Genomic DNA, 20,696 nt, shown 5'->3' with positions numbered 1-20,696 from the left:
CAAACCAGAAAGAGGTTTTCTCTCTCCCAAAGTTCCCTCAGAAACTTTTTACAGCCTGGTTGTCTAAGGGATCAGAAATGCCAAAATAAACAAAACAAAACAATCCAGTATGAAGTCATAACTTGAAGGTCCATAAAGTATAACAAGCACCTAGTGTGACCTGGCCCAGCCTGAGAGAGACCTCCAATAGCTCAAAGACACTCAGGGCTGTCCTGCTCTTCTCATCCTCCTGCTTTCTGTTCATCCCGGGCCAGATGAAGAAAGGAAGCTGGAAGGGTTCTCCAGCTAGTTCAGTCAAGAAATAGGGGAGAGGGGCTTCCCTGGTGGCGCAGTGGTTGAGAGTCCGCCTGCCGATGCAGGGGACACGGGTTCGTGCCCCGGTCCAGGAAGATGCCACATGCTGCGGAGCGGCTGGGCCCGTGAGCCATGGCCGCTGCGCCTGCGCGTCCGGAGCCTGTGCTCCGCAACGGGAGAGGCCACAACAGTGAGAGGCCCGCGTACCGAAAATAAGAAAAAAAAGAAAAAAAGAAACAGGGGAGAGATATTTTATGTGTCAAGAAACTTAAGTTCCCCTCTTCCTCTGCATCACTTGTGAAACGAAGGACCTGTTTATTTCACTTGTCTGGGCCTCAGTCCCCTCAGCTGAAAAGATAAAGAGGACCAAGGCTTTAAAAACATGATATTTCAAAGTTTAAAAAAAATCCTACAACTTACAGAGTGTTTACTGTGTTCTGGGAATTCTGCTAACTTCTTCATATATGTTATTTCATTTTACTTTCACAATAGCCCATCCTACTGATATTATCCCTACTTTATAGATGAGAAAACTGAAGCTTAGAGAGGTTAGGTAACTTGGTCAAGTTCATGGGGAGATGGCAGAACTAGAATTCAATCCCAGGCCAGCTTGTTCCCTGTTCCAAATTGCACATTTTTACCCACTACCCTGAGCTGTGCCTGACATACCTTTGATATTTCTGTAGCACTTGACAGTATCATAAAGCAAAGTCAAACCAAAGTCTCCGGAGATCCTCTGGACACTCCTCTAAGTGTCCCTTTTACAATATGTTGTCCTCTTATCCATTGGCATTAACAACCCAGTTCTATGTCGTGTTTGATGGCAAACGTCCATGCAACAGAAAGAAGCCGCTGGATCTTATCTGGTCATTTCATTTGCGCAAGCAAGGCTCTATGGAGTCCGGACGTCTGTGACTCATCCATCAGCTCTAGAATCTCTTTCAAAATTTACTGATCTCCTAACAGGAATGGGCAATGGCTTCACAGAAAATGGAAAGCTTTGAACCTTTGCCAAAATCTCAAACCCAAACGAAACCCAAGTGTTTATGTTGAGTTTGGGTAAAAACTTTGTTCTTCTGGCTCCTGCAAAGTCAAAGATGTCTCTCTTTCCGTTCCTCCAGGCTTAATGAATGACAAATTAAAGTGAGCCAAACACGCACCTTGCAAGGAGGAGCTGCCAGCGACTGATTTCTGATCTAATAGCCTTAGGATTTTCTCTGACATGGTTAGGCTTGAGACAGTCCATTTTGAGGAAAAGCAGTTAAAGGAAATCTGATAAAAGAAACCTTCCATTTACTGCTAAGGCAGTGATTTTTAGGAGGCTGAGTGGTAAAGGAGGGAGAATGCGTGCTCTGGTTTCTATGGGACCCAGGCATGAATCCTAATTCTTCCATTTAGCAACTGTGTGACCTTATACAAGTTATTCAGCTTCTCTAAGCCCCAGATTCTTCATCTATAAAACTGGGATAATGGTTACTTACCAACAGGTTTGTTGCAAGGATTAAATGAATTAATCATGTAAGAACTTAATATATTTGTCATCCCCAAACTCCACAAAATTATAGAATTTTAGAAGTAAAAGAGACCTATGATACTGAGTTCAGACACCTGATTTTATAAATTAGAAAGGTAAAGCCCAGGGAATTAAAATCCAAAAATCATATAATTAAGTCAATGGCAGTCCAGTCCATTCTATTTGTGGCCACCTTGACATTATGCAGATTCTGCATATAAAGATACATTTATCCATCAATCAACACAATTTATGGAGTATGCTTTAATTGCTTAGCACTGTGTTAAGAATTGTGAAGAATTAAAAAAACAAAGAGCCTCAGGCATTATCAACAATAAGCATTAGGACATTTCTGTGCACAGTGTTCTGAGCTTTCAGTTTGGGGATGATAAATTAAGTGTAAGACATGTTACATGCCATCAAAGAAGTAACAATGTAGTTGAGAAAACAACATTAATTCACATGGAACAAATGGAGAAACACGCAAGGGGGCTCATATAAGTGCAAATAGTATGGTTTAGATGTGAAAATAGGAGAAGAAACTAAGTAGGCTTGGGAGGAGTCAGAAGAGGCTTCCCAGAGTTACCTAGCCTTGAAGGATTCTTCTGTCATGAAAAGATTGGCAGAGAAAGAAGTTACTATAGGCTACTTTCCAGATGAGACAGTCAACTTCACCTGAAGCTTTGGTTGCTTTGTCTGATGATGGAAATGAGCTAGCTCCTACATTACAAGTTACTGTGAGGATTATACCAGATGATAAAAACTATATACCTGGCACATGGTGAGCACTTACTAAATATTCAGCCATACACTGAGATTCATGTTCACAAAAAGCTGTAAGGTAGTTTCAACTGTTCTCTCTATTTTCTCATGAGGAACCTGTGTTAAGTGCAATTAGATATGGGCATGTGACTGCATTTTGGTCATTAGCATTTGAGCAAAAGTAATATGGGTTACTTCTGGTGTAAAGTGGTAAAGAAATGGTTATACTCTCTCCCATTTGCTGGCTTAATGGAGAGTGAACGAAAGACAAAAAGGAGGGTGGAGCCACAGGTTGGAAGTAGCCTGAATCCCTGAGAGATCACATGGAAGGTAGCCCAACCAGAAATATCCCCCAGTGGACTGGAACATGAGTATGAAATGATCTGTCATAGTACAACCACCAAGATTCCAGGGTTTACTTGTTATAACCTCTAATATTACCTAACTAATACATTTACTAAGGGTTTTTTTTTAAGACTGAATTACAACACACCACAGCAATAGCATATAAGTTGGGTAGTGGGTAGATATGGAGTTTAACTCTTCTAAACTTCTTGTCGTAGGGGAAGATAAAGATATTAACCTTAGCCTCTGATACATTACATAGACCTACCGTAATCTCCCAGGTAGTCCCTAAAGAACAGAAACATAGAACATAAATTCCAAAGTAGTAGTGGGGAAAACGTGAATAAGATAAAAATAATTAAAAGAAAAAGAAGTCATAAGGGAGGGTCAAAAAGAAATCACAAAATATGATGGTAAATATAAATATATTGGCAATTTCATTAAATATAAATGGATACGTGTTTCAAATAAAAGACAAAAATATCAGAATGGATTTTAAAAAGCTAACCATATACTATTTATAAGATACACATCTATAACATATAACTGTAGAATAATTTAAAAGTAAAAGCATGGAAAATGACATACTAGGCAAATTCTAATCAAAAGACAGCTAGTGTAACTACATTAACATCAGACCAAATGGATCTAAAGTCAAAAGAAAAAAATGGTAAAGATAAGAGTAAGTTTCATAAAGATAAAAGGTTGTATTAACCAGGGAGATATAATGATTTGAAATTCAGAGTGCCTATATAAAGCAAAAATTTAAGAACTACCAGGGGAAAGAGGAAACTCCACAATCATTATAGGAGTAACTGATAGCAAAAGCAACAACAACAACCACCTAGTAAAAATACAGAAGATTTGAACAACATGATTAACAGACTTTGTTTAGTTGACAAATAAAGAACACAACACCCAGCAACTCCATACTGTACATTCTTTAAAGGTAGATAGAATATGAATAATTTACTCTATATTGAGCCATAAAGCCATTCTCGACAAATTTCAAAGTATTGAAATTATGCAGATATAGTAGAAGAAAAGAAATAGTAAAGACAAGAATAGAATAAAACTGAGAGAGACCATGCAACAGAGAAGACCAACAAAGTCAGTTTACTCTTTAAAAAGATGATAGTTCGAAAAACTTTAAAACAGGTGAGATTGGGCAAAATCATAATGAAAGAAAGAGAGAAGTTACAAATAATCATTATCTGAAATGAAATGAACACAATAATTGCTGTAGATGTCAAATAGATAAATAAATATTATGAATAATTTGGATAACATCAACAAATTCCTAGAAAAATATAACACTAAAACTGACTCAAGAATAAGCAGAAGACCTGAATAGTTACATAACCATAAATAAAAGTAAAGCAACAGTCTAAAATTTTCCCACAAAGAAAGTTTTAGGCCCAGTTTCTTCACCTGCAAGTTCTAAAAATATTTAAGGAAAAGATCATTTCAATTTTATATGATCTCTTCCAAAGAACAGAAAAAGAGGGAGTGATCCCCATCTTTAATTGTATAAGACTACCATAACCTTGCTACACAGATTGACAAGGACAATTCAAGAAAATTGCAGGGAATCTCATTCATAAACATTGATGCAAAAGTCCTAAACAAACTTAACCAACCAAATCAAGAAACTCATGAAAACTAGAATATATCATGACCAAGTAGGGTTTATTCCAGAAATACAAGACTGATTTACATTAGGAAAACAAATTAAATTAATTTAATCACCATATTAACACATTAAAGGGAAAAATACTCATCTTGATAGCGGAAGTGTCAACCCTTGATACAACTAAAAATTCATTTGTGACTTTAAAAAGTTATTAGCAGCGACTTCCCTGGTGGCACAGTGGTTAAGAATCCACCTGCCCATGCAGGGGACACGGGTTCGAGCCCTGGTCCGGGAAGATCCCACATGCCGCGGAGCAACTAAGTCCGTGTGCCACAACTGCTGAGCCTGCACTCTAGGGCCTGCGAGCCACAACTACTGAGCACACGTGCCACGACTACTGAAGCCCACACGCCTAGAGCCCATGCTCCAAAATAAGAGAAGCCACCGCAATGGGAAGCCCGCATACTGCAACGAAGAGTAGCTCCCGCTCGCCACAACTAGAGAAAGTCCGCGCGCACCAATGAAGACCCAACGCAGCCAAAAAAATTAAAATATAAATAAATAACTACATTTATTAAAAAAAAGAAATAGCATAGTTTTTGACGAAGAAGAAATAAAACTCTCTGTTTTGTTCCAGATTATGTGATTCTATATTTAGAAAATCTAAAAGGATCTACAGATAAATTATTTGAATTAATAAGAGTATAGTAAGATTGCCAGGTTAAAAAAATCAATATACAGAAATCATATACTAGCAACAAATAAATTTTTAAAAGATATAGTTAACGCCTTAACAACTTAGGAATATATATAATGAAATATGTATAAGATCTTTCAGAGATTATAAAACTTTATTGAATGACATTAAAGAATATCTAAATTAAAGAAGTATATGGTCTTCATAGATGGGAACACTTAATATAGCAAAGATATTAATTCTCTTCCAAAGTGATCTATATAGTCATTGCATCCCAAGCAAAATCCAGGCAGGATTTCGGGTTGAACTTAAAAGCTGAAACCAAAATGTGTATGGCTGGGAACCATCTGTTCTAGCTGTGTGGAGAGAGGGGGTCCTGGGGAGTCAGAGGAGTAGCTGATTTTCCTAACTGATTCTCAAAATGGCAGAGTAAATGGAGCCTTCAGAGTTCTATAAATCCATATGGAAAGGGGGCAGCGGCTCTTTATGGTTGAGGCAAGAAAAAGGGGGCAGAAGGTTGAGAATAAATTTCCACAGACTTTTGACAACAAACTGGCCAAAAAATCATGAGTCATCTCAGCGAGAGTCTGAACCAAGATTTAAGTTAAGAAAGAAACAATTTATTCAAGTCTAAGATTATACTCAGGGCTAGGATTTATGCAAAAGGATGAGATATTTGATTTAAAAATTTTTTTAAATAAAATGTACTTCAACGAACATTAAACAGTGACCAGAATAGGAGTAGCCCTATATATCTTCTTATTTAAGTTTGCCTGTGTTAATTATGAGTTGTACTTTTGTAAGAAAAGTTGTTTTCTAGCTCCCTCTAAGTCATTGCTTCTCAACCTTGGCTCCATTAGAAATAAGTAGGGAGCTTTAAAAAAAATCCTGATACCCAGGTCACAATCAGAACCCCTGAGAGTGGGACCCAGGCATCAGTGCTTTTCCCAGTTTCCCAGGTGATTCTAATGCATAGTCAATGTTGAAACCCTCTACTCAAAGCAAAACCAAGCCTTCGGTATCACTGGATTACTAAGGATATAAATTTTTAGAGCCCTCCCCAGACCAATTAAACCAGAATCTCTGGGAAGAAGCCAAGGCATTGTGATTTTCCCCAAAGCTCCCCAGGTGAGTCTACCGTGTTGACAGGGATAAGAACCACTGGTTTGAGGCCTTCTGTTGATGTTAGCCACCACACTAGGCATTGCCAATACGTACTGGTGAATTTTTGCAACAGTGGGTTCGATTCCTTAAGCATTTCGGTAGTTCTTTGAGTGGTGAACTGATTAAATCTAAGGAAAATTTGTTCAACATTTGTTGAATATCTATTGAAGACAAAAGATACAATACTGTCTTCAGATGGGAAAAAAATCCCAAACAAATACATATTCCAGTTTCTGGTAAATTGTGGGTGGTCCACTACCACCAAACTCTGTCTAAAGGACCCTACCTTCATGAAGGGCAATTTATTAAGATACAGTGCATGTATCTATCTTTTCTTCAAACCCTCAAATACAGCCCAGTCATATGAACCACATAGCACCTCTCCCATTCTCACAGCTTGGGAAAAGAGGAGAGGGTAAGGTGGTGATAACAGAAGGCAACATCACACCAAATATTATAATAGTCCTGCCAGTACCTGAGAAGTGTAGTTCACACTCACAAGAGCAGCACAGCAAGTTATGCTCCTCTGGCACCTCCTTGGCAGGCATGTAACTCCTACATGACTTAGCAAAATCCAGAACTTACAAGGCCAGAGCGCTCATTTACAGCTGAAAACACGGATAGGAATCATCTGAGGACCCTGCAGACCGCATGATTCTGCGTGGTCTCTCCCCACGTGCCTCTTCACCAGACGCCAGTTCACAAGGGCAAGTCCAACCCCCAACCACACACATACAAAGGACCTCTAATTAACAATCTCTGTTCAAAATGCTTCACTGTGTTTCTAGTTTATAAAGTTCTTTTGCAGATATTATCCCAGGCATGATAGATACAGTCCTTCCCTATTTAGTTTTCACACATGAAGATGGAGAAAGATGAGGTAGTGGCTCAGGGTCACATCACTTGTTGGGACAGAGCTGGGATGTAAAGCTGAGTCTTCTCCACCAGAATCCATGCTTTACCCTCTACTATAATAGGTGTACTTGACATCAGCATGGTGCCTTGTGAAGTGCAAAGCACATGCCCAATAATTCTTAATAAAGGAAGTGATGCAGGTAGAGTAACAGCACCGTGCCTAGCACATAATGGGCACTCAATACATGGACTTGCTTCTGCCCCTTTTTATTCATATACTGTTTACTGCTCTCCTTTCTCAAAGGATTTGTGTAGATCATAACCTTTATTAAGCTCGGGGCCTAATAAAATAGTTCAGATCGGCCATCACATTTAGTCCCCCTACCTAATTTCTTTGAGTAAAATGGTTTCAAAGTCAGAACATGGGATCGGCAACATATAATCTGGGACTTCATGGGCCAAAGGGAGAATGATAGATAATTGCAAACATCAGAAAGGGCCACGGCCTCGGATCTCAAAGGAAAGTTGGATCCCCAAACCTCAAGTCTAGATCGGATTTCCACAGTGGTGTTCATCCTTGCTGGGACAGTTTTCCTTTTTATAATCATTAGAAATTGATGTTTGTGTTTGCCCACAACATTTGAGATTTTGACCAGAGAGAGACTCAGACCCAAGAAGAGTGATATCCTGTCCCGATAACCACTCTTTCCCATTCCCTCCACCCCCAGCCCTCTCCCCTGAGAGTGTTATATGCACAAGGTACAATAACAGAATGGGAACAAAGGTGCCACTTTATTAATAGCTGTGCAAGAGTCCAGCCCCTAAACTAAAATGCTGATACAAAACCTCACTGCAGCATGTGGCTTAGACTTGAGACTAAAGTAGACAAGCAACCACCACTCTCCCCGTCTCTATGCCCACAACCCAAATCTCAACTAGGAGGTCAGTGTGCTGCACTGTGATTTGTTTTTTTTTATTTGTAGGAGAGATTTATTTGAAGAAATATTACAACATATAAAAACTACATAAAGTCTTAATTTTCACTCATAAGTGGTAAATTTGCTATAATGCATAATAAACTTTTAAAATCCAGAATGGACAAAGTGAGGCTGTGAAGAGGGAGAGACACAGCCAGAGTGGGTTTACTCATCCACTGCACCATATGGAAACAGAGCAAAGAAAGAGGGAGACAAGAGCTCTGGGGGGCGGTCTCACCTTAACAGCTCAGGTGCAGGGAAGGAGGAGGGGCAAGAGCAGAGCAGGAGGAGAGCAGAGGGCTTTGCCTTTCCAGGCACAGTGGACCATGCCTGCTGGTAAAATGTGGCCCAGTGAGTGTTCTGCACTATGACCAATCAGCTTGCCAACTTTCCACCCCAGCTGGGAAAGCAGGGTCTAGAAGAGGGGTGGCCATGGTTGGGAAAGTGAGTAGTAGTATCCTCATTCTACAACAGACTCAGGTTCAATTTTCTCCCCTTTTTCTTTCACTCATTTTTTGGCTATAAAATAATATCATGCCTGTAAGTGTTTGTGGACCTTACGTCTTGAAAAAAAAATTAAGATGAAAATTACCTTTAAAGTAAATAGAAGGTATTGGGTACTCTGTGATCATACAGCCCATAATCTTACAGATTATTGACCACAGAGGTCAATTTATTTTTATTTTATTTTTTTGCGGTACGCGGGCCTCTCACTATTGTGGTCCCTCCTGTTGCGGAGCACAGGCTCCGGACACACAGGCTCAGCGGCCATGGCTCACGGGCCCAGCCGCTGCGCGGCATGTGGGATCTTCCCAGACTGGGGCACGAACCCATGTCCCCTGCATCGGCAGGCGGACTCTCAAGCACTGTGCCACCAGGGAAGCCCCTCAATTTATTTTTAAAAGGTGTCACTTCTTATTTTCCTTTGTCTTATGTAGCAAGAAGAATTTCTTTCCATGTGAGGAGGGCTATTCTCTTTACTTCAGGTGTCCCAAGCTCAAGGGCCACCTTTATCAAATTTGAAAAGTAAGGTTTGTCCTTGTGCCTTGGTTTCTCCTTACAGTGGACTTGTACTGACTCGAGGCAGGCAGGACCTCTGGGGCCTTCTTGTACCTCCTCTGTTTTCCAGACTTGCTCCTGTGGCCTTCTGTCAGTCATGCAGCCCCTGTCAAGCTCCTAAAGAGTTGTCAGACCAGCCCCCTCCTTTCTACCCCCATCCACACAGCAGCAGCTTCCTCCTAACTTGTTTCCCAGTCATTTCCCTTCAAGTCCACACGTTGCTCTTCAGATTTAAGACTTCATTCTGGCCATGCTCCTTCCTTGGTAAACATCCTTTGGTGGTTACCACTGCCTATGGATGAAATTACTAGCTCCGTAACGTTGACTTTCGATGACCTGGCTCCTTTTTTAACACCCAACACCCACTTCCCTTCATCTCATCCTTGAATCTTATTCTCCAGAAACATTATTCTTCTGCACATACTCAGTTCTTCCATCCCTGTTTCCCTACTCAGTATGGCTTCTTACCTACATAATGCCATACCCCTTCTTCATTTGCTCAACTCTCTTTTTTTCCTTTAAGACTCAACTCAGGTGCTGTCTTCTTCAGGAAGCATTCTGGCTATCCCACTCCCCTCTCTGCTGCTGCTGCTTCCAGAAAACATTATCTGTACTTCTGCCATAACCTCCATAAGACATTATCCATACTTCTGCCATAGCATATACCACATAAAATTGAAATTTTGTCTTTGTCACTAGGCTACAGAGTTCAGGGGCTATTCTCAGTATCCTCAGCCTCTACACCTTTGAAGTAGGAGACCTTCCATGCCCATTGCCTGCATCGCTTGGTAGGCTTAGAACTAGGCTCAGCAATTAGCATGAGAGCTAAGCACTTGCTTAAATGGTATGATTTGCAGGCAAAATGGCAGAGAAAGTCCATCTCTCACACCGATTTCAGGGGTTAGCAACAGCTACCTGTACCCCTTCTACTGAGGCTTGTGAAGTTTGTACAAACACTGTAAAAGTGTTTTGTAAAACACTTTTGTAAAAGTAGTATGACTGGATACGCTTGTCACTGGGACAAGTGTCCTTCAGCTGCCATTTTGGATATAAGGGAAACGAAACTAACAATCACCATCATTAGATTATCTAACAATACACACAAGGCACTGTAGTTATTTTGCTTTTATTTTTGTTAATGCTAACCAGACTTCTTACTTGTTACTAATCCCTATGTTACTGATAAGGCACTGGTTCTCAGAGACACTTTCTAACTTGTGGAAACCATTATTAAGGTAGTGGAATGTTAAGTAAAGGGAGTGGGTCTGAAATCCCAACCCTGCTCTGCCTAACTTAAAGATCCTGTCTCTATTCAGCCTATCAGCCCCTGTCTTCCTTCCAATTGGAGCCACTGTTATTCAAGGTCAAATCTATGTTGGCCACAAATGATGGAGGCACAGACCCTGACGATGTTGCATTGGAAGTTAGCCCCCTCAGAGGCCCTCATCTGTATCAGAGAGTTTGCCCAGGCCTCTCATGGCTCAGGATATGAACACTTAAATTCTTTATCTGGACTCCCTGGCCTCACCACCCACTAACTGGCTTCCCATGGCTCTGCTGAGACCAGGCTCTGGCTAAGGGTGATGGAGCTGCTTCCACACCCACCCCTGTTTCAGGGAGAGGACCCTGTTCTCCCACACTCCATACCCCCAGACATGGACACTGGTCTCTCCCTAGCTTTCCACACACCACAAAAACTAATGGTAACTTCAAGTGAGACCTGAATAAAAGATAAGAAAAATGGATGTATTGAACATAGAGCAATATCACAGCTGTTGGAACCTCTCATGGGGTCAGCTGCTTGCCTCCCCAGGCCAAGGGCAGCTCACCCACCACTGCAGAAACTGCTCTAGGCCTTAGAATCTGGGCTGAGCCAAGCTCTGCATTAAGGAAGGTGGACATTTGTTGTCTTCTCTTCAGGTCAGCCTAAGTCCTGTCTCTCAAGTTCTCATTTCCTGCCCTGGGACTATCCTTCCAGGATGAGATATAGTAGAAAAAGTCCACTCTTTGGGAAGAACCCCACCCTTGTCCCCATTCCCAGTGTGTGGCCTTGCCCTCATACCCTGGCCACTTGGTCTCAGGTCTGACATCAGTCCATTTCCCAAAGCCCAAGTTTTACATTAGCATGGTCATCTTTTTACACAAGTATCTTTTTACACATATTAGCTCCATGAAAAGAGCGGTATTTCAGTGGGCAATGGTCTCCTCATTGAAGCATAACTTCCATACCCTTTAATAAATGGTGAAATAGCTCTTACTGCATATCTACTGTTCCAGGTTTGGCAGTGATAGGAAGATGATTATTCACAGTGGGAAAGAAAAGACAGGCAGAGGAAGGAAGGAAAAAATGAAGGAAGGGAGGAAGGTAAAGAAAGAAGGAAGGAAGGAGGGAAGGAAGGACAGATGGAAGGAAATGAATGGAAAAGGTGATTAACATTGTAAGAGGTTAGAAGTGTGAGACACGCCTGTGGGCAAGGCTGATTGGGACGGTCTTAATGAAGGAACTGGGTTTCTCTGTGGAAACCAGTGATATGGAGAACACAAGCAGGAAGCCCAGAAGGACAGAGAGCCCCCTCTCTCTTATTCAAGTGAGGCTGCCCATTCCTGCTTCTGTCTAAGGCTACCTCATAGCACCAGCCACGATGACCACCCAGCTGCCTGCCCTGGGGGCTCGCCACGATCCACCGGTGCACAACACCAAGCAGGCTGAGGCAAAGCCATCCAGATTGACCCAATTCTCCATGTTCACTAAAGCCTGATCGCCTCAAGGGATAATGGACAGATGTTAAAGAGGTGGGGAGAAAGGCAGAACAACCTTGTGACTCACGGTCCTGAAGACAGAAGGAAGACATTCATTAAAAAGCAATCTCTTCCGACAGTAGAAGGATGTCTCTCCTTTGATGTTCAGGTATGTTTTAAGACTGGTCTTTAGATAACCTAGTGCAAAGTGATCAATTGCATCTAACTGCTTATTGTATATTTCTCGCCACACTTTTGTGTGTCACATTTGTCTATTTGTCTCTTCTATTCTATTTTCAGACAAAGGGGGCTTAAGCAAAAAAATCTTCCAAATATATTCATGAATATTTTAGCATCTATTTTGTGTACACATTTAGTATTCTCTCCAGGGCACGCAGAGCAGGGAAGCGATAAGAGGAAGCTAGACCACTCTTTGGTGCTGGCTGCCCAACAGCTGAGGCTCTCAGGAGGAAGGGGCAGACTCCCTAAGCTGACAGTCTGAGGAGCTTTGGCAAGGCCAAAATGAGGACACAGAGCTTTCCTGTTCAAAGGCAGAGGGCTGTGGGAGTGCAAGGGAGTGGAGTAGGAAAGGGAGAAAAGGAGCAAGGAGGGCAGCCCCTGTGTCTCTAAAGAGGTACAGCGGTTCTGCTTGCATTCATTTACTCACTCATTCATTCCAAATAAATTGTGAGTACTTGTTATGATCCTGAATTTGTACTAGCTTTAAAGACACAGAGCTGAGGGGGTCATAGTCAAAAGGGATGCTGGCACAGAAACCAGGAACCAGGATAGAGTGTCACAAATGCTACGGGGGAAGCATGAAGAGGGAGTGACAAGCCACTAGGAGTGGTGTGGTGCTGCTAGGGTGTTCAGGAAAGACTTCCTGGAGAGGCAATACTTGAGCTACACCTTGAAGGGTGAGTTAGTCTCAGACAGAGGACCTCTATCCAGGAAACCAAATGCACAAAAGACCTGACACCATGAGTGGCTGAGGCAAAGTCCATGACCAGTGTGGTTGGTTCTGCATGGCTGGAGTGAGAGGAGGGGAAGGGACAAGAAAGAGGCTAGACAGGCAGTGCTCCATTGCAAAGTGGCTGCTGTGCAGACCTTAGGAAGATGAACTTGACTGATTTAGATCCATTAAATGATTCAGAACCTGCTCAGCTTTGCATCTGAAAAAGATCACCCTGATGAAGGTTCAGAGGATACATTAGAAGGGAGAGATGAGATTATTCCAACAGTGCAGGAGAGAGATGACAAGAGCCTGGACAGAGGCAGTGAGTAGGAAGAGGATGAAGAGATGGAGATGTAGGGATAGGACTCAGAGACATTTAGGGGTCAAGGGGACAGGACAGATGACTGAGGAGATGTGGTGTATGTGGGAGACTAGTCCTTTCTCCCACAAGCACCTGTGGGTGAAGCAGCATAGTGATAAAGAGCCAGACAACCTGGGTTCAAAATCCTGCCTCTGCTGTCTACCAACTCTGTGACTTTGGGCAAGCTAGTTAACCATCCAATGCCATGTTTCTGCTCCCACAAAAGCGTAGAGGATAATGATAAATAAGTTTAATACTAATATTAGTGAAAACATGTAAAACACTTACAACAGTACCTGGTACAAGACAGGTGCCATATAACTGCACGGTCAATAAAATAAAGATTATACTCCAACCCCTGACCTAGAAGAAGGGAGTCTGCGGATGGGATGGGTGATGCTGTTTTCCTAACTGGGGTGAAGTGTGGCCTGAACTGCAGTGTATCTCAGTCCAAGTGTGGCCCAAAGACCACTGTTGGCCCAAGAACTCTCTGTTACAGGTTTGTGATAAGTGAAGGAACAAATTGAAAGTAGGAATTTATCTACTTTTATACCAATTTGACTTTGCTGCTATATTCAAGGCACGTGACACTTTTAAATTTTACAACCAGATGGATTGGAAATTTATAAGCAAAATGGTCTCAAACCGTAAGAGATGGTTTGAGAGGCACTGGTTCAGAGCCATGATTCTCAAAATTTGTTTCATGTGAAAATCACCTTGGGGAGCTTTTAGAAACCTTGATGCCCAGGCCAACCCCCATAGTAATTACATGAGGATTTCTGGGAAAGGAATTTTGACTCCCAGTATTTTTTAACATTCCCTCAGTGATTTTAACGTGCAACCACATTTGAGAACTAGTGGTCTCGATGAGGACTTTTCAAAATGAATCACTTAGGATCTTGTTAAAATACAGATTCCAATTTATTATTAGGTCTGGGGTGGGGCCCAAAAGTCTGCATTTCTCACAAGCACCTGGTAAGGCCAGTGCTGTTGGTCCGTGGATCACACTGGAATAGGATCTGTGTGAAATAAGCTGGGCTTATCTAACCAAACTATGGACATTCATATAACAGTGTAGAATGGGATCTGCAAAACAAACCTGAAAGGCAGACAGTGCACGGGAGGAAAGTAAAGCTCAGAGAAAATTGCAAGGCAGTGAATGGTTATATGAGGACCTGAGCCCAGGTTCCCTAATACTCAAAATCATAATTTCCCTTCTACATCATACTGTCTTTGTAAATGCTACCATTTCTTTTTTCTTTTCTTTTTTTTAAGCACATTCATATTTATTTCCAAACTAAAATGCTCTCTTAGACCCATGAATTTCAGTCCTTTCTATTTGTTTTTTTGTTTGTTTTTTCTTAATTGAAGTATAGTTCATTTACAATCTTGTATTAGTTTCTGCTGTACAGCAAAGTGATTCATATATATATATATATATATATATATATACTTTTTCATATTCTTTTCCATCATAGTTTATTACAAGATATTGACTATAGTTCCCTGTGCTATACAGTAGGACTTTGTTGTTTATTTTATTTATAGTAGTTTATATCTGCTAATCCCAAACTCCTAATTTATCCCTCCCCCCACCACTTTCCCCTTTGGTAACCATAAGTTTGTTTTCTATATCTGTGAGTCTGTTTCTGCTTTGTAAATAAGCTCATTTGTATCGTATTTTAGATTCCACATATAAGTGCTATCATACGACATTTGTCTTTTTCTGTCTGACTGACTTCACTTAGTATGATAAACTCTAGGTCCATCCATGTTGCTGCAAATGGCATTAGTAAATGCTACTATTTCTGGTTTTGGCTTTGTGCTTCCATCTGCTATGTTTCCTCTCCTTACTCACCACTCCCACCGCCACCCCACTCACTGGTTTTCTAACAAAGTAACTTTTGGAAAATCAGGCAATCCTCTTAGCTAAATTAAGGAGAAAAGGAAATCTGCCCATGTGTAGGCCTTAACCCTAAGTATCTCTATGCACACCTCTACCTTTCAATCAGAGTTTGTCAGATGTTCCTAGAAGGGGTAAGAATGACCAAAGAGGAACAAAAGAAGAAAAGTAGGATAAATTAATCCAAAATGATATCTTCTAGGCTTAATGTGCTTGCTCCCTAAATGATGACAATTGAAACAAATCTCAAATGCTGTCATCTCAGATCTAGGCCCGGCCACAGAGGGCGATCCTATGAAAGCCCTTCTCGGCACCCCTAAATCATTCAACTCCACACATCTGTGAACCCTGAGACCTGCACCTGGAACAAGGAAGAAGGGTGGTTGGGGCCATGAGAGAAGCTCAGCTAAAACTGCTGCTTTCAGAATCCTTTGCTGTCCTCTGATTCTACATGCCGCTCCTGCCTAGCAGAGTGGTCAATCCGTTGTCTCTGCTTCCAGAGTGTTCTTACACTGCATTAAAGTGAGGTATATGTGTGAGACGTCTCATCAGACCACAGGGCCTTACAGCAATAAGGACCACACCTTATTCAGCTTTAGGTTTTTAGTTGCTGGACACACAGCAAGTGCTCAGTTACATTTTGCCAAGAAATTGAACACATTCCTTTTTTCCATGTAATATGAGTTAAAATGGGGATGATCCAATTAACTGGAGAACAAGGCATGGCATGCAAATTAGGTGTGACATGAAGGCCTCCAAGAGGACGTCAGGCTGTAGTCACAACAAGGGTGAAAGCTGGAGAGTGGGGACTTGGAGTGGGCTTTGAAGAAGACACATGGACATAAGCAAGGAAAGATGATGAGACTCTAAAGGCCACAAGTGTCCTGAATCAGACTTGCAGTTTTCAGAAGTTGTTCAGCCTGTAGCTGGGGTGACCCAGTGGCTGCAAAGGACATGGTGAGTCCCAAAAGACAGATGGAAGAAGGGGGTGCAGCAGTGCCCCCAACTTCTACCCCAGGAGTCTACACCAGAAAATGCTGGTAGAGGAGATTCAGAGGAGATAGCTCTGGGATAGGAGAGACCTCCTGCATCTTCAACCACCATGAGCAAGTTGAAGGACAGACCTGAGTCTGAGAACTTGGCTGCATGGGGTTGCAGAATTGCCAGCTTCCCAATCTAGCTACTGTCTTGATGGTGTTATACAGTGTTTTATGTTAATTAAATGTCTGCTGTAGTTCTGTGCCAAGAGGCCTTGCAAAATGCAGTGCGTGGGGAAAAAAGGACGGGCATGCTCACTGCAGCAGCCATTCCCAAATGTCTCCTGGCAAAGTGGGAGAGTCATAAAGACCTTCCTCTGGGCCCTTGCGGAGATAACTGGAAACAAAGAAATCCTGCCCATGCAAACAACTGTCGTAGATGGTTAAGTAATGTGCCTGGGCCTCATGGGATTAGTAAAGGTAATTAGAGGTAAACGTGGGATTAGTCTCTCACCTCTTCATGCCACTCCCTTCCCATGACACAATGGCTCCTTGCTTTCAGTAGAAACGGACCCTACTGGTCAATGAAAATAAGAGCATACAGTAGGAAAAGAGAAGACTGGTGTCACACAGCAGAAGGAAAACCGTTGGATGTGTTAATAAGGCAGTCATGATTTGGTTTTTACTTCCTTTTAAACCTTGGGCTATGTTAAGTCATAGTCCACTTGCTAGGAGTTCTTATTGGAGGCCAGGCCTTATGCTGAGAATGGTACAAATGTGGCCCCATAAGACAATGCTTTGAGTTAGATTCAAGCATTAAGAGCAAACACGAATGAAAAGATGTTGGTACACTTTGAAGGCTATGCAGAGCTGGAACTTAGGCAGCTGTGCATGAAGATGGTCGTGCGCTTACCCTCTCCCCGTCCTGTCTCCAAGATCTCTCCCACACACTCCGCAGCAGGAAAGGGGTGGGGAGTGGAAGGGCCGCCTTCGTGGAGCAAGCAAGACATAGTCTCTCACTCTTTCTCATTTTCTTGCTTCTCTTTCCCCTCCCTACCTCATGTGAGTCTTCAGGCTCAATGTCTGCTCAGGGCAAGAGAGAGGGTTGTTATCGGCAGCTTCTTCAAGCATCTTTTCAGAGCTCCGCCTTAGCAGCCCAAAGTGGTGGCCTTGTCCAAACTGTCAGAGCCATCTGCCTGCCATCCATGTGGCAGAAAGACCATCTGTCAGCCTCTGACCCGTGCCTTCCCTCTCACAGACCACTCGGGCCGGCACCAGGCTTGCTGAGAGCCCCCTGAGGTCCCCGCCTCCACAGTCCATCTCCCCAAAACTGACAACTCCCACACAGTTAGAAGAGGGGGTGCAGAGGGCAAACTAAACTGAGAAACCACACTCTGAGAATCACACACACACACACACACACACACACACACACAGACACACACACAGAGCAAACACTATTTTCTCATTTGGATCATTTTCTTCCAAGAAAGTAATTCTTTACCCTAAGTTTTGATTTAACACAAATACTCACTAGTTTCTTAGTATAGATACATACCAAGAATGGCTATTATCCTAATTCCTCTTCATCGAGTTAAGTTATATCAAGAAAGAGTCAGTATTACAGGATTATCCAAAATTATTGTTCACATGGTATTGTTCATGTACCTTTAACCATGTGGCCCAGTAGCTGTCAATCATAGCTGCAAGAGAATCATGTGGGACACTTTAAAAATAATACCAGTGCTTGGGGCCCATCCCAGATCAATTAGACTTGAAATATGAAATAGGGACTGAATGTGGTATTTTTTAAAGTTTCCCAGGTGATTCAAACCTGCAGCCAGGAGCAAGAATCACTGGGTAGCCATGGTGGAATGGAAAAAGGGAATGACTGGGGGTGGGGGAAGAGGGCAGAGGGTATGGCTACTTATTTTGGATGGTCAGAGAGGGTTTCACTGAATATATGGTCTTTGAGCAGAGATACGGAAAACAAGAAGCAACAAAATATTCCATGCAAAGCAAACAGGAAGTGCAAAGGGCCTAGAGTGACGCTAAACAGTATCTTTCTGAGGAACAGCAAGAAAGCAGGTTGGTTGAAGATAAGAAGAGAGGGAGGATGAAGGACAGAAGCTGAGGAGCAAAGGGGACAGTGGCTGGATCCCCTAGAGCCTTACAGCCTGTTTGGGTTTTCTTCTAATTCTACTAGGAACAAAGGAGTGTTTTAAGTAATGGAAAAAAATAGACTCTGATTTTAATTTTAGAAAGACCATCGTGGCTGTGACGTGGAAAATGGATTTGGGGGTGGTGGCAGAGTGGAAGCAGAGATGGAGTGGAGATCGTTGTGGTATGTCAGAAGGCAGACAAGGGCAAGTTTGGACGAGCACGCTGCCTTGTGATGCCCAGACCTTGGGGTGGCCATTTGTGAACACGGTTGAGAAGTATGAGAACAAAAATCCAATACACTGCGGGGAATGGAGGAGAAAAAGCTCAGATCCCAAGTGGCATGACTGAGCAGCTGAACCAACACCAACAGATGTCTAATCCGGACTGCTTATTTGAGAAAAACAAACCTCTCTTTGTGAAAGCAACAGCAGTCAGATTTTCAGTTACTAGTAGCCAATGAATTGTCAACTAATATAACCACTATTTTGTGTCAGCTCCTGGTACTAGGGGGATCTAGGAATAAAAAATATTGCATCCCTGCTTTGCGCAAAATTTTCAGCTTGTTTTTAGAGTTAAGAAATTTGCATTCCAAGTTGAAGAAGACAAACATATTCCAGTGTTTGACCGAAGCCTAGCTGCTCTCCTTTGGATAGATCCCAGAATCAAGGGCATCAGGCTGAACTGGATGAAGTCTGATTCTTACAAAACTGGCAATTAAGGGCTCACAAAACCAAGCTGGAAGTAAACTAATGGGGAGAGAATTACAGCTCAAAGATCTAGCAGAGGCTCGAAATCACCTGGTCCAAGCACTGTGCAGGGGTCTGTTCAAAGAGAAGGCTCTTTTGATTCAGAGAGGGCATTGAAAACCAAGACTGGACCATGGGCAAGGGGCAAAGGAAAGATTCCAACCACAAGGCAATGCTGCCCTTCTCCTGGTCTCCATTGCTATTTTCAGTCTGGTGGCTTCCCACTAATTCATAATGAGTACATGCAATGGCACAAGAGAAGAAGAGAGAAGGGCACCAAAGTTAGGGCTAGGAAAGGAGGGTATTTCACCAGCGATGGCCCAAGCTCCCAAGCAAACTCTGCTGCTGTAACTGTGCTCAGCAGTCCCTCACTGGCAGCCTGAGGCTGATGGGGGCAGAGGAAGGGTAGGCTCTATCTCTCAGCTGAATGGGTAGATGGGTGCCTGATATTCTAAGCTGGAACTCTAAATGTATTTTCTTTTAGAAACATTATTTTATCAGTGATTACATAATATTATCCTGCATTCCTAGTGCCTTTGGATTTAACAGATCATTAGGGAAGGGGCTATCCTAGGACCTCACTCTCTTTCATTATTTGTCTTAACATTATTTGAGGACCACTGTGGGTCAAGCTCCAAAAACTGGCTTATAAAGGAACATTTTTTTAAGGCATCTTTTTTTGTGAGTTGAGGCTTGCCTGTACTATCTTGGACCTCATAACACATGACATATATACTCAAATACCCACATTTTGGGTCACTAGGTGCTGCTGACATTTGTGATGTTTAATTTTTTGGACATTTCATTTTAACTCTTAGATTGACAAAAATATTTTTTAAATTGAAGGAAATGTTCTTTTAGGTTAAAAATTCTCATTTCAGAATGAGAATCTCTTTCTCCCAGAAAAGAATGTTAAAAAAAAAAAGCTTTTGCCTAAAATTAACATTTTAAAAGTTACAGCATTATGTACATTTGAGACAGCCATTTTTTTTTCATTTTTAACTCACTAGTTTTATCAAGTAGAGGAAAAAATGTTTAAAAGAGTTTTTTTTCAATTGACACAGTAAGGGAAAACATTTTGGATATTTCATGATATTTTGTAAAAAATATTAAGACACTTTTTTCCTGAAATTTAAGTTTTACACTTTGCAGTAGTATTTAATACCACTGATATGAACAGCCTGATGAGTGATATTCAGCTATAATTTGAGGGACTTCCCTGGTGGCACAGTGGTTAAGAATCCGCCTGCCAATGCAGGGGACATGGGTTCAAGCCCTGGTCCAGGAAGATCCCACATGCCGCGGAGCAACTAAGCCCGTGCGCCACAACTACTGAGGCTGCGCTCTAGAGCTCGCGAGCCACAACTACTGAGCCTGCGTGCCACAATTACTGAAGCCCTCGTGCCTAGAGCCCATGCTCTGCAACAAAGAGAAGCCACTGCAATGAGAAGCCTGCGCACCGCAATGAAGAGTAGCCCCCGCTGGCCACAACCAGAGAAAAGCCCACGCGCAGCAACCAAGACCCAACACAGCCTAAAATAAATTTAAAAAAA

Source organism: Orcinus orca, chromosome 2, assembly GCF_937001465.1.
Source record: "Orcinus orca chromosome 2, mOrcOrc1.1, whole genome shotgun sequence".
Classification (NCBI taxonomy): domain Eukaryota; kingdom Metazoa; phylum Chordata; class Mammalia; order Artiodactyla; family Delphinidae; genus Orcinus; species Orcinus orca.
Note: the sequence above shows the minus strand (reverse complement) of the source record.